The sequence below is a fragment of the Hemitrygon akajei genome, chromosome 26 (genome assembly GCF_048418815.1).
Source record: "Hemitrygon akajei chromosome 26, sHemAka1.3, whole genome shotgun sequence".
In the NCBI taxonomy this organism is placed as follows: Eukaryota; Metazoa; Chordata; class Chondrichthyes; order Myliobatiformes; family Dasyatidae; genus Hemitrygon; species Hemitrygon akajei.
Window position 1 is genome coordinate 11,765,252 of NC_133149.1, and position 13,146 is coordinate 11,778,397.

Genomic DNA, 13,146 nt, shown 5'->3' on the forward strand with positions numbered 1-13,146 from the left:
AGGGCACCTAGGGAAGTCACACAGAGAACATAAAAGGACTCCTCACAGACAGTGGCAGAATTGAACTTGGGGCACTGCTCTAAGTAACGTTGCTCCTACCGCCTGTCATGTTGTAACTGCACTTGATCTTGATCTCGGGATGATGCTCAGAACAATTGGGTTGCACTTTAAAACAAAGGCTAAAGGCTGGAGTATCTAGGATCAAGGATCAGCGTTATTTGCCAAATCCATTTACATTTATTTAGAATTTGCTGTGGTGTGCTGGTCAGAGTGCAACATGTAAAAAAAAATCAACATTCAATAATTACAGAATAAAGAAATACATAAAATATAAAGATCGAGGTTAAAGGACACAGAAGGAATAAAATGAGATTAAATACATAAATCCAGCATGTATTTACAATGTAAACAACATTATAAAAATCTTGATACTTACACTTGCAAGTGGAACAAGTGCCACACTTGCTCCTACACCTCCTCCCTCACTACCATTCAGGGCCTCAAACAGTCCTTCCAGGTGAGGCGACACTTTCTCTGTGACTTTTGGGGTTATTACAGTATCTGGTGCTGCTGGTGTAGCCTCCTGTATATTGGTGAGACCCGACGTAGTTAGGGTGACAACTTCGTTGAGCACCTTTGCTTTGTCCACCAGAGAAAGCAGGATCTCCCAGTGGCCACCCATTTTAATTTTACTTCCATTCCCATTCTGATAGGCCAGTCCATGGCCCCCTCTACTGCCACGATGAGGGCGCACTCAGGTTGGAGGAGAAATGCCTTATATTCCATCTTGGCCTCCAACCTGATGTTGTGAACATCAATTTCTCAAACCTCCAGTAATTGTCCCCACTTCACTATTCCCCATTCTTGTTTCCCTCTCGCACTTTCTATTCTTACTTGCCTATCACCTCCCTCTGGTGCTGTACCCCCTTCCCCTTCTGTCCTCTCCTATCAGATTCCCCCTTCTTCAGCTCTTGATCTCCTTCACCAATCAACTTCCCAGTTCTTTTACCCTTCCCTCACTCCCGGTTTCACCTATCACCTGCCGCCTTGTACTTCTTCCACCCCACCTTCCCCACCTTCTTATTCTGACTTGCTCCCCCTTCCTTTCCAGTTCTGAAGAAGGGTCTCAGCCCAAAACATCAACTGTTTATTCCCATCCATAGATACTGCCTGACCTACTAAGCTCCTCCAGTACATTGTGTGTATTGCTCTAGATTTCCAGCATCTGCAGTACCTGTTGTATTTGTTACAAAAGGTGATTTGTATATGAACCATCGGGCCAAAGTAATTTTACCTGAGTGGCTAGTCTTAAGAAATTCATTCTCAGTCACTGATAGGAACTGTGTGATAAAGTAGAGGATATACTGTACACTATCGTCCAATTCAGAAAATTAGTTTTATTGAAGTCAATTAAGTTATATTTAAATGGTAAAGTAAAATTAAATAAATAGTGCAAAAGAGAGCAAAAACAGTGAGTAATATTGATGGGTTCATTATCCCTTCAGAAATTTGATGACAGAGGTAAGACACTGTTCCTAAAACGATGACTGTATCTTCAGGATCCTGTGGTAATCAGAAGAGGACATGTTCTGGGTGGTAGAAGTCCTTAATGATGGATGCTGCCTTACTGAGGCATCATCTTTTGAAGGTGTCTTCAGTGGTAGGGAAGTTCACACCCATGATGTTTAAAACTGTCTGCAGCTTTTTGGGATTCTGTGCAGTGGCTGCTCCATACCAGAAAGTGATGTGCCTTCCTCCCTTCTTAAAGATTGGAGTGAAATTGCAATCTTCCAGTCCTCCGGGACCACGTTAGAATCAAGAGATTCTTGAAAGATCATGACCAATGCATCCGTTATCTCTTCAGCAACCTCTCTCAGGACTCTGAGATACCGTTCATTTGGCCCAGGTGACTTATCCACATTAAGACCTTTCAGTTTGCCTCGCACCTTTTCCTCTGTAATAGCAATGGCACTCACTCCTGCTCCCTGACACTCAGGGAACTCTGGCACACAGCTCGTGTCTTCCACAGTGAAGACTGATGCGAAGTACTCATTAAGTTCAACTGACATTTCGTTGTCCCCCATTGCTACCTCACCAGCATCATTTTCCAGTGGTCCAATATTAATTCTCACCTCCCTTTTACTCTTTATATAACTGAAAAAGTTTGAGTATCTTGCTTTATATTATTGGCTAGTCTGCCCTCATATTTCATCTTTTCCCTTCTTATAGCTCTTTTAGTTGCCTTTTGTTGGGTTTTAAAAGCTTCCCAATCATCTAACTTCCCACTCTCTTTTGCTACCTTATATGCCCTTTCCTTGGCTTTTATGCAGTTCTTATCTTCCCTTGTCAGCCACGGTTGCCTACCCCTGCCATTTGAGAACAGATTCTTCTGTGGGACATGTCCATCCTGTGCCTTTTGAACTATTCCCAGAAACTTCAGCCATCTCTACTCTGCCGTCATCCCCACTGGTATCCTCCAATCCACCTGGGCAAGCTCCTCTCTCATGCCTCTGTAATTCCCTTTATTCCACTGTGATACTGATACCTGTGACTTATAGTTCTCCCTCTCAAATTACAGCATGAATTCAATCATATTGTGATCACTGTCTCCTAAGGGTTCCTTTACGTTAAGCTCCATAATAAGATTTGGGTTATTACACAACACCCAATCTAAGATGGCCTTTCCCTGAGTAGGCTCAAGCACAAGCTCCTCTAAAAAGCCATCTGGTAGACATTGAATTAATTTCAACCTGATTTTTCCAGTCCCCTTGCATATTGAAGTCCCCCATTACATTGTGACATTCCCCTTATTACGTGCCTTTTCCAACTCCCTTTGCAATCTTAACCCCACATCTTAGCTACTGTTTGGAGGCCTTTATATGATTTCCATAATGGTTTTGTTCACCCTTGCAGTTTTTTTAACTTCACCCACAAAGATTCAACTTTTTCTGACCCCATGTCACCTCCTTATGAAGATGTAACTCCATCTCTTATCAACAGAGCCACATCACCGCCTATGTCTTCCTGCCTGTTATTTCAATACAATGTATATCCTTTGATATTAAGCTCCGGACTATGGCTTTCCTTCAGCCATGACTCAGTGATGCCCACAATGTCATAATGACCAGTCTCTAACTGCACCATGAGTTTGTCCACCTTATTCCGAGTACTACACGCATTTAAATACAGCACCTTCAGTCCTGCATTCTTTACCCTTTTGAATTTAGCCTCTGTGATACAATTTAAGTCCTTGCTCTGTCTGCATTTGTACCCGATCATTGGCTTGTCCTTCCTTACATTCATGTTATGTCCATCAATCACTCGTAAACCTGCTGGTTTATCCTCAGCTCTATCATACTGGTTCCCATCTCCCTGCCATATTAGTTTAAATTACTCCTAACTGCCTGCAAGAATATTGGTCCCCCTTGCCTGTTTTGTACAGGTCCTACCTGGCCCAGAGGAGGTCCCAATTATCCAGAAATCTGAATCCCTGCTCCCACTCCAATTCTTCAGCCACACATTTATGTGCCAGCGCATTCTATTCCCATCCTCGCTGTTGTGTGGCACACGTGCGATTACTAGCTTTGAGGTCCTGCTTCTCAGCTTCCTGCCTAACCCCCTGTATTCTTTATTCAGGGCCTCCTCCCTTTTTCTACCTATGTCATTGGTATCAATACGTACCACAATTTCTGGTTGTCATTCTCCCTTTTCAGGATGTTGTGAATGCGCTCAGAAACATTACGAACCCTGGCACCTGGGAGGCAAACTACCGTCTGTGCTTGTTTTTTTCACCCACAGAATCATCTATCTGTCACCCTGACTATAGAGTCCCCTATCACTGCTGCCATCCTTTTAAGTTCCCTACCCTTCTGTGCCTCAAGGCCAGACTGTTACTTCCCCCTGGTAGGTCGCCCCCCCCCTCCCAACAGTACTCAAAATGGAGTACTTACTGTTCAGGTGGTCAGCTACAGGGGTGTCCTCCGCTATCTGACATTTTCTCTTCCCTCTGCTGACAGTCACCCACTTATCTGTCTCCTGTGACCCCAGAGTGACATGCATTTTGTGTGTGATGGCAACAATTCTGTCCTATAGCCATTCCCAAAACCAACAAAAGAAAATTACAACACTGCATATAAACACATTAATCCAGAAACATCTGAATCACATCTGGCTGAGGAAAATCACCTCCGCAGCTGTTTGTTTCATTGGGGACAGTTTGTGTTTTGGTTACAGAGCTGTAACAGTGTAAGTACTTAAGTGTAACTGATGAAGCAAAGGGTTTCTAATGTTTTACATTTTAACGGTAAAATGCTCTTTGTTGTCACCAGGGCATTCCCCACGTCCCCCAAACAAATTGTTTATTTTTGTCCCACTCCACTTAAGGGGCCTATCATTTTCACGGGTTTGTGCTTTCTGACTAACCATGTAACGTATTTCCTAGAGAAGGCATGTTACATGTGAATTGCTTTACCATACATCTCAATGATTGACTTGGTTGAGAACATGTATTTACCTACTCTAACCATTAGCTAAAATCAACACCAGCACGCAACTAAGCCCTTGTGGAAGTGCACCTGAAGATGGAGAGAGATTGCAATGCTCCTTTGACACTATAACAGTGATCCACTCAGCATTTAACCGAAGGCTGACAAATTGCTTGCTTATATGAAATTTAACCTGCAGTCTAAACCCCCATGGCGGCTAGTCAGTGAGTCAGTCAGATGACTGATTTCCCTCCTGTCACAGCTGGTTTGCTTGTACTTCCAACGTTTTCAAAAATAATTTTCAAACTCCTTCGCAGAGGAATTGGAAATGTTACAATGATGTCAGTTCACCTGCAAGGCATGAGCTTGACTCTGACACCAGGCGAATGGAAGGGAAGACTTTGCAGTATGTAAATGAAATGAGCCTGAACAGCTTCAATGGGCACCAGTCCACAGTGTAAACCGAAATATTACTCAGCAATAACTGGATAAACTCACACAGGAGGCTGTGAGGGCTGCTGATGTGGAAATAAAAAACGAGTTCCCTTTTGAAGCTAAGATAAAAACTGTTTATTTTGTTTTATTTTTCTTCTTAGAGATACAGCATGGAAACAGGCCCTTGCTGCCCCAATGAGTCCATGTTGCACCCATGTGGCCGAATAACCTCCTAACCCATACGCCTTTGGAATGTGGGAGGAAATCGTGGCACCTGGAGGGAACCAATGTGTTCACGGGGAGAATGCACAAACTCTTTAAAGACAGTGGAGCGAATTGAACCTGTGCCGCTGATCCTGAGATAACAGCACACTTACCACTATGTCAGAGGTTCCTAACCTGGGGTCCGCGGGCTCTCTGCTTAATGGTATTGGTCTATGGCATAAAAGAAGGTTGGGAACCCCTGTACTATGTGAAGCTTAACACTCCATCAAACCTACTGTTTATCTCTCCTGGCCTAAACCGCTAAACAGTTCTGATCCCAGGATTTACATTGTATAAAATAGCTCTCTACTCTTTTAAGCTGGACTAACAATTAATTTTTGCCTTTTTCTATTTAGAATGTGATGTTTGCTGATGACCTGGTCTTTCCTAAAATGGGGAGGTGATTGCAGATTGTGTGATCCCAATCATTCCATTATCTCACTTTAATTCTTCATCTAGTTTCATCGCTGATCTGTCTTCAGCTTCCTACACCGTTCTAGAAAAGAACAACACAAGCTTAATGAATTGCACCCTATCTTCTAATTAGACACTTTACAGACTTCCAGACGTTGTATTCAATGACTTTGGTCTGTCAGTGTCCCTTCTTACTTTGCTATAACATTTATGTGTAACCCATCTGCATGTTCATCACTCTAGGTTTCGATACTTTAAGCTAGCTCCTCTTTTATCATTGAATCTATCTCCTCTCCACCCTGTGAAAATCTTCCTTTTCTATACCCTCTTTCATCTCCTCTTCCTGCCCCATAGCTCCACACTTTCAGGGAAGAGAGGTGTTTCATTTGAAACATTAACTCCCTTTTTCTCCTTACAGATACTGTCTGATCACTGAATATTTCCAGCAGTTTCTGTTTTTCCCTTAGATTTTCAGCATCTGCTGTATTTTACTTCTGCATTGTCACAATATAATACAAGAGGCAAGCATTTGCCTTGAAAATAAAGAAACATGCAATTATTACAACACAGTTGAAGGAGTGACTAACTTTCTATCTGGACCATACATATTTTCATCCAGATTATTTATGTACAGTACTGTTCAGAAGTCTAGGCCACATATATATAGTTACGGTGCCTAAGACTTTTGCATAGTATTGCAATAATTTTGAGTATTGCATTGTACTGCTGCCACAAAAAAAAATCAAATTCATGACGTAAGTGAGTGATGGTATACCTGATTCTGATATGGATCTCTGTTGTGGTCTGAGAGTAGGAAAGGGGGCAGGGAGAGGGGAATCACAGTTGAGAAAAGGGGAAGGGAGAGGGGAGGAAGTGGGAAGCACCAGAGGGACATTCTGTAATGACCAATAAACCAATTGATTGGAATCACATGCCCTTACCTGGTGTCTCAGGGCTGGGTGTGTCACCACCACCAGCCCCTGGCACTCTTTCTCACATCCCTCCAACAGCAATCCACCCTCACTATTCCCAACACCCTTGGCTCCCACCTGATTTACACACTCACTCTCCACTTCACATTGACAAATACACTACTGTGCAAAAGTCTTAGGCACCCTGGATATGCATTTGTGCCTAAGGCATTAATGTAGAGCTAATTTTGTAATAAATGGAGGTCCCAACACTGATCCTTGCAAAACTGGGAGAAGACAGGAGAATGGGTTTGAAAGGGATAATAAATCAGCCATGATAGAATGATGGGACAGACTTGATGGGCCAAATGGACTAATTCTTCTCCTATGTCTTATAATCCAATGGTCTAAAACACCACAGGTCACAGATCTTCAACAGATTTCCATCGGTGGTAAGGTTGAGTTCTTCATGCTCCTCGATGTTAACATCACCAACTACCTGTCCTGGTGCAAACAGATTTCCATCGGTGGTAAGGTTGAGTTCTTCATGCTCCTCGATGTTAACATCACCAACTACCTGTCCTGGTGCAAACACTTGGACATCACAGCTAAGAAAGATTACCAATGCTTCTTCCTCAGAAGTTCCGCATCTATTCTCACTATCTTCTGGATTCTATTGTGTTTCTTTGTTTTTTGGGTGCATGTAAGAAGGTGAATCTTAAGGTTGTAAATGGTAAACATACTTTGATAATAAAAGTATAATCAAATTATTATCACACTTCACCTGTGAATCTGTTGGGGTCTTATGCTGTGCGACCTCCTCCACATTTGTGAGATGTGACATAGGAAGGGAGATCGCTTTTTCAAGCGCCTCTGCTCTATCTGCCAAAAGTGGAATGCTCGAATTATCAACCGTTTTAATTCCTACCTTCATTCCCATTCCAACAAGTTGGTTCATGGCTTCCTCTTTTGCCATGATGAGACCACTCACATTGTGGAAGAGTAATACTTCAATTCCATCTGGGTATCCTCCTACCTGATAACATGAACACTAATTTTTCCTTCTGGTAATATTTTTCCTTCCCCATTCTCTCTTATTCTCTTCTCCTCACCTGCCTATTACCTCCCCATCTCCCCAGTGCCCCTCCAAGGGTTGACAGATACCGGTTTCAATTGGGAGATGTGGAATGTTGGATGGATGTGCATAGATTTGGGTTGTTTCAGACGGACCGCTGAGGGATTGATAATACTCTCAATCTTGAATGGTCCCAGGAAACGGGGGGGGGGGGGGGGGGTGAGTTTCTTGGGCTCGTTCTTGAGGGGAATGTCTTTAGAAGAGAGCCAAACCTTCTGCCCAGGCCAATAATCAGGTGCAGGAATCCGATGGCGATCAGCAATCCTCCGGTTGCCTGGGTCAGGTTGAGTCCATTGGGCCTCTTTGACTATGGCCTTGATCTCCCAGGTGAGGGCAGCCACTACACAGGATGGTGGAAGGATGGTCTCGGGGTTGGGAAGGCCCTCCTCGAAAATGTATTGACGGGAGAGGGCATCGGGTTTCCTGTTCTTGGATCCCGGACAATAGGTGAGTGTAAATCTGAACTGACCAAAAAGTAATGCCCAATGGGCTTGTCTGGAATTCAGGCGTTTGGCGGTTTGCATATATGCAAGATTCGTGTGATTGGTCCAGACGATAAACGGATGTTCCGCTTCCTCCAGCCAGTGCCTCCACTCCTCCAAAACAAGTTTGATCACCAGTAACTCCCAGTTCCCTACGTTGTAATTTGGTTCGGCGGGGGACAGCCAGCTAGAAAAGAAGGCACAGGGATGAAGTTTTTGGTCAGGGCCTAAACGTTGGGAGAGGACTGCTCCCACCCCAGAGTCAGAGGCGTTGACCTCCACAATGAATTGACAAGAGGGATCTGGTTGAACCAGGATCGGAGCAAAGGTGAAATGCCTCTTCAGCTCCGAGAAGGCAGCGTCCGCTTTGGGGTTCCAGTGAAAAGGGGCCTTAGGAGAGGTAGCCTCCAACCCGATGGCATGAACATTGACTTCTCTAACTTCCGTTAATGCTTACCCCATCCCTGGCATATTTAGTTGTTTTTTTTTTATCTCTCTGCCCATCTCCCTCTTTTGCTCCCCCTCCCCCTTTCTTTCTCCCAAGGCCTCCCATCCCATGAAACTTTCTTCCTTTCCCCGTATCACTTTCGCCAATCACCTTTCCAGCTCTTAGCTTCATCCCACCCCCTCCGGTCTTCTCCTATCATTTTGCATTTCCCCCTCCCCCCGCTACTTTCAAATCTCTTACTATCTTTCCTTTCGGTTAGTCCTGACGAGGGGTCTCGGCCCGAAACGTCGACAGTGCTTCTCCCTATAGATGCTGCCTGGCCTGCTGTGTTCCACCAGCATTTTGTATGTGTTGTTTGAATTTCCAGCATCTGCAGATTTCCTTGTGTTTGCTTAGGAGAGGTGAGTCGAGTAAGGGGTGCTGCCACCCGGCTATAATCCCTGATGAAACGATGATAAAAGTTTGTGAACCCTAGAAATCGCTGGAGCTGCTTGCTTTTGGCCACTCTGCCACTGCCCGGATCTTTTCGGGATCCGCCCTCACTTGCCGGCTCTCGATGATGTATCCTAAGAAACTGACTGAAGGAACATGAAACTCGCACTTCTCGGCTTTTGCAAATAATTTGTTCTCCCAAAGTCTCTGCAGAACCTGACGGACATGGTGGGTGTGTTCCTGAAGATTGCTGGAGAAGATCAAGATGTCATCCAAATAAACAAACACGAAGCAGTTGATAAAATCTCTAAGGACATGGTTTATCAGGGCTTGGAAAACAGCGGGGGCATTGGTGAGGCCGAATAGCATGACCAGGTATTCAAAGTGACCAAGAGGGGTGTTGAACGCAGTTTTCCACTCATCTCCCTCCCTTATCCTGACCAGATGATAGGCACTTTGTAGGCCAACTTGGAGAAGATGGTGGCTCCGTGAAGTGGTTTGAAAGCAGAGTTGAGAAGGGGCAGTGGATATTTGTTCTTTATGGTTATGCTATTTAAGCCTCGGTAATCAATGCAGGGATGCATTGAGCCGGCTTTCTTCCCCACAAAGAAGAAACCTGCGCCAACAGGGGAGGATGAGGGCCAGATAATGCCCACCGTGACAGATTCATTTATGTACGCCTCCATTGCTTCCCTCTCTGGTCGGGACAAGTTATACAGCCGACCGGTGGGTAGAGGGGCTCCGGGGAGAAGGTCGATAGCGCAATCGTAAGGGCGGTGTGGAGACAGGGAAGGAGCCCATTGTTACTTCTCCTAGATCGTGGTACTCCGCTGGAACCTTGGATAGGTGGGGGGGTCTCAGCGGCAGACGACATTGCGGTGACTTTCACAGGGAAAAGGGTGATTGAAGACAAGTGGAGTGACAGAACGGGCTCCAGCTGGCTATCTTCCCAGTGTACCAGTCGATGTGAGGATTATGGCGGACCAATCGGGGATACCCAAGAACTATAGGAGCTTGAGGGGAGGAAATTATGTTAAATTGTACCTGCTCCCAATGGTTCCTGGAGAGAATTAGAGACAGGGATGGTGTGCAGTGTGTGACCCGGGCCAGAAGTCTGCCACCTAGTGCCTGGGTTTCCAGAGGGGTACTCAACGGCTCCTGAGGAATTCCGGCTCGGGAAGCTATTCCTTCATCCAGAAGGTTTCCCTCGGCACCGGAGTCCACTAGAACTGACAGAGGCAGGGATTGTTTGTTGTCAGGATCTGCATCCGTGTTCTGGGAACAGAAGGGAATGTTGTCTGGCTCACCAGAATCCCCCTTTCTACTGGTGAACCTTCCTTCTTTGGCCAAAGGGGACAGATAACTTGGAAGTGGCCGGACTGGCTGCAATATAGACACTCACCCGCTCTCAATCTCCAGAGTCGCTCAGCGGGAGAGAGGCGGTTCCATCCCAGCTGCAGGAGTTCCTCTCCAGGGCAGTGGAAATGGCCGGGCTGGGAGCTACTCTTGGAGCAGGAGGAGGAGAGAGACTTGTTCTGGCAGGAGGTGGAGACGAGTGCCGTGGAGTGCCCAACGGTGGTGGACGACTAGATCTTTCCCTATGGCGTTCTCGGAGACGATTGTCCAACCTGGTGGCAAGGGAGATTAAGGAATTCAGGCTGTTGGTGTCATCTCTTGCCGCCAACTCGTCTTTCACCCTGTCGCTGAGACCATCCCGAAATACCTCTTGGAGTGCCCCGAAATACCCCGAGTCAGCCGCTAACATCCGGAACTCCACGGAATACTCAGCGACACTGCGGGAGCCCTGACAGACGGTAAGTAGCAGCATCTTTACCATGGACAGGGTAGTCAAAGATCTTTCTCATCTCTGTGATAAAGGTGGGGAATGAAGAGCAGATATCCAGCTGATTATCCCAAACAGCCATAGCCCACACTAAGGCACTTCCCTGCAACAATCCCATGATATAAGCTACCTTTGACTTGTCCGTGGAGTAAGTGGATGACTGCTGATCGAACACCAAGGAGCATTGCAGAAGAAAGGCCGGGCACTTCCCCAAACCCCAGCGTAGTGTTCCGGTTCAGGTATGTGCGGCTCTCTTGGCGGAGGTGTTACTGACACGTAGGGGGTTGCCACTACAGACTGTCTGGACCAGTTTGACTGAGATCCAGCAGAGGATGGTGTAAGATTAGTGGAGACACGTTCCACCTGGTCACCAATCTTCGTTATGTTAGCAGACAGGGAACGGAGGTTGTCCATGACATCCTGGAGAAGTTGATCGTGCAGACCCGGTAGGGAGCCTTGGCTGGCGAGGACTTGTTGCAGGGTCTTCATGTCCGCTGGGTCCATAGTGGCCAGTTTGTTCTGTTGCAATGAGTGACTGAAGTGAACCCAAGTGCAGGACACAGGCATGGAGATAGAGTTTGGAAGTTTACATGGACGTAAACACCGAACAGCAATCAGGTGGGATCTTGACATGGAGCCCTGATATGGAACCTTGACATGGAGCCTTGACTCAGAGAAATGGAGTCTCATCGTAGGTAAGCCTTGAAACTGGAGCTAAACTCAGAACAAAAGGTTCTAAGCGATCAGGAAACATAATTTACTCACAGGAAAAAATACCAATGAACTGGCGACTAGTGGTTGTGATGTCAAGGTTTTTATACTGAGTTCTTGATGGAAACCAGGTGTGCCATCATCAAAGAGAATAGGAAGCAATTGGGAAATTAATGATCAGGACCATGGCATAATCAAAGAAAATTAGGAACAAGATAGGGACTGAACGATCCGGACCATGACAGTATGAGTGGAGATCTTATAGAAACATATAAAATTATGAAAGGGATAGATAAGATTGAGGTAGGAAAGTTGTTTCAACTGTTACTTCCATAGAGGGAGTACAGAGAAGGTTCACCAGATTGATTCCTGGGATGGCAGGACTTTCATATGAAGAAAGACTGGATTGACTATCGTTATACTCACTGGAATTTAGAAGATTGAGGGGGGATCTTATTGAAACGTATAAAATTCTAAAGGGATTGGACAGGCTAGATGCAGGAAGATTGTTCCCGATGTTGGGGAAGTCCAGAACGAGGGGTCACAGTTTAAGGATAAAGGGGAAGCTTTTTAGGACCGAGATGAGGAAAAACTTCTTCACACAGAGAGTGGTGAATCTGTGGAATTTTCTGCCACAGGAAACAGTTGAGGCCGGTTCATTGGCTATATTTAAGAGGAGGTTAGATATGGTCCTTGTGGCTAAAGGGATCAGGGGGTATGGAGAGAAAGCAGGTACAGGGTTCTGAGTTGGATGATCAGCCATGATCATACTGAATGGTGGTGCAGGCTCAAAGGGCCGAATGGCCTACTCCTGCACCTATTTTCTGTTTCTATGTTAGGTGAGACTAGAATTAGGAAACATTGCCTCAAGATTCAGGGGAGTAGATTTAGGACAGAGATGAGGAGGAACTGCTTTCCCAGAAAGTGGTGAATCTGTGGAATTCTCTGCCCAATGAAGCAGTGAGGCTACCTCAATAAATATATTTAAGACAAGGTTGGACAGATTTTTGCATAGTAGGGTAATTAAGGGTTATGGGGAAAAGGCAGGTAGGCGAAGATCAGCCATGATCTTATTGAATGGCGGAGCAGGCTCGACGGGCCAGATGGCCGACTCCTGCTCCCGTTTATTATGTTCTTATGAGATTTCATCATGCAGAGGATGGTAAATCACTGAATCAGAATCAGGTTTATTATCACTAATATATGTCATGAAATTTGTTGGCACCAGAAGCCTGATGATAATTATGGGCTGCCCCCAGCACATCCTCTGACCGTGTTAGTTGTTGTTGTATGTCTTGATGTTTATATATATGTGTTTTGATACATGTGATAAATAAAGCTGATAAATAAAAGTAAAGCAATTCCAACAAGTGACAAGTAACTGAGCTGCCACCAAAGAGGAAACACATACAGCAAACAAACTTTGGGTTCTTTAATCAGGGTATTCAAAATGCTTGGATGGCGGGGTAGAAATATGTCTCTGCCAAAGGAGGTGTAAGGTACTCCTTCCCTCCACTAGCCTGCAGATCACTCTTGCGTGAGGTGTAGCACTTGCTTAGCTCCCCCCCCCACCACCCTCCCCCAGAT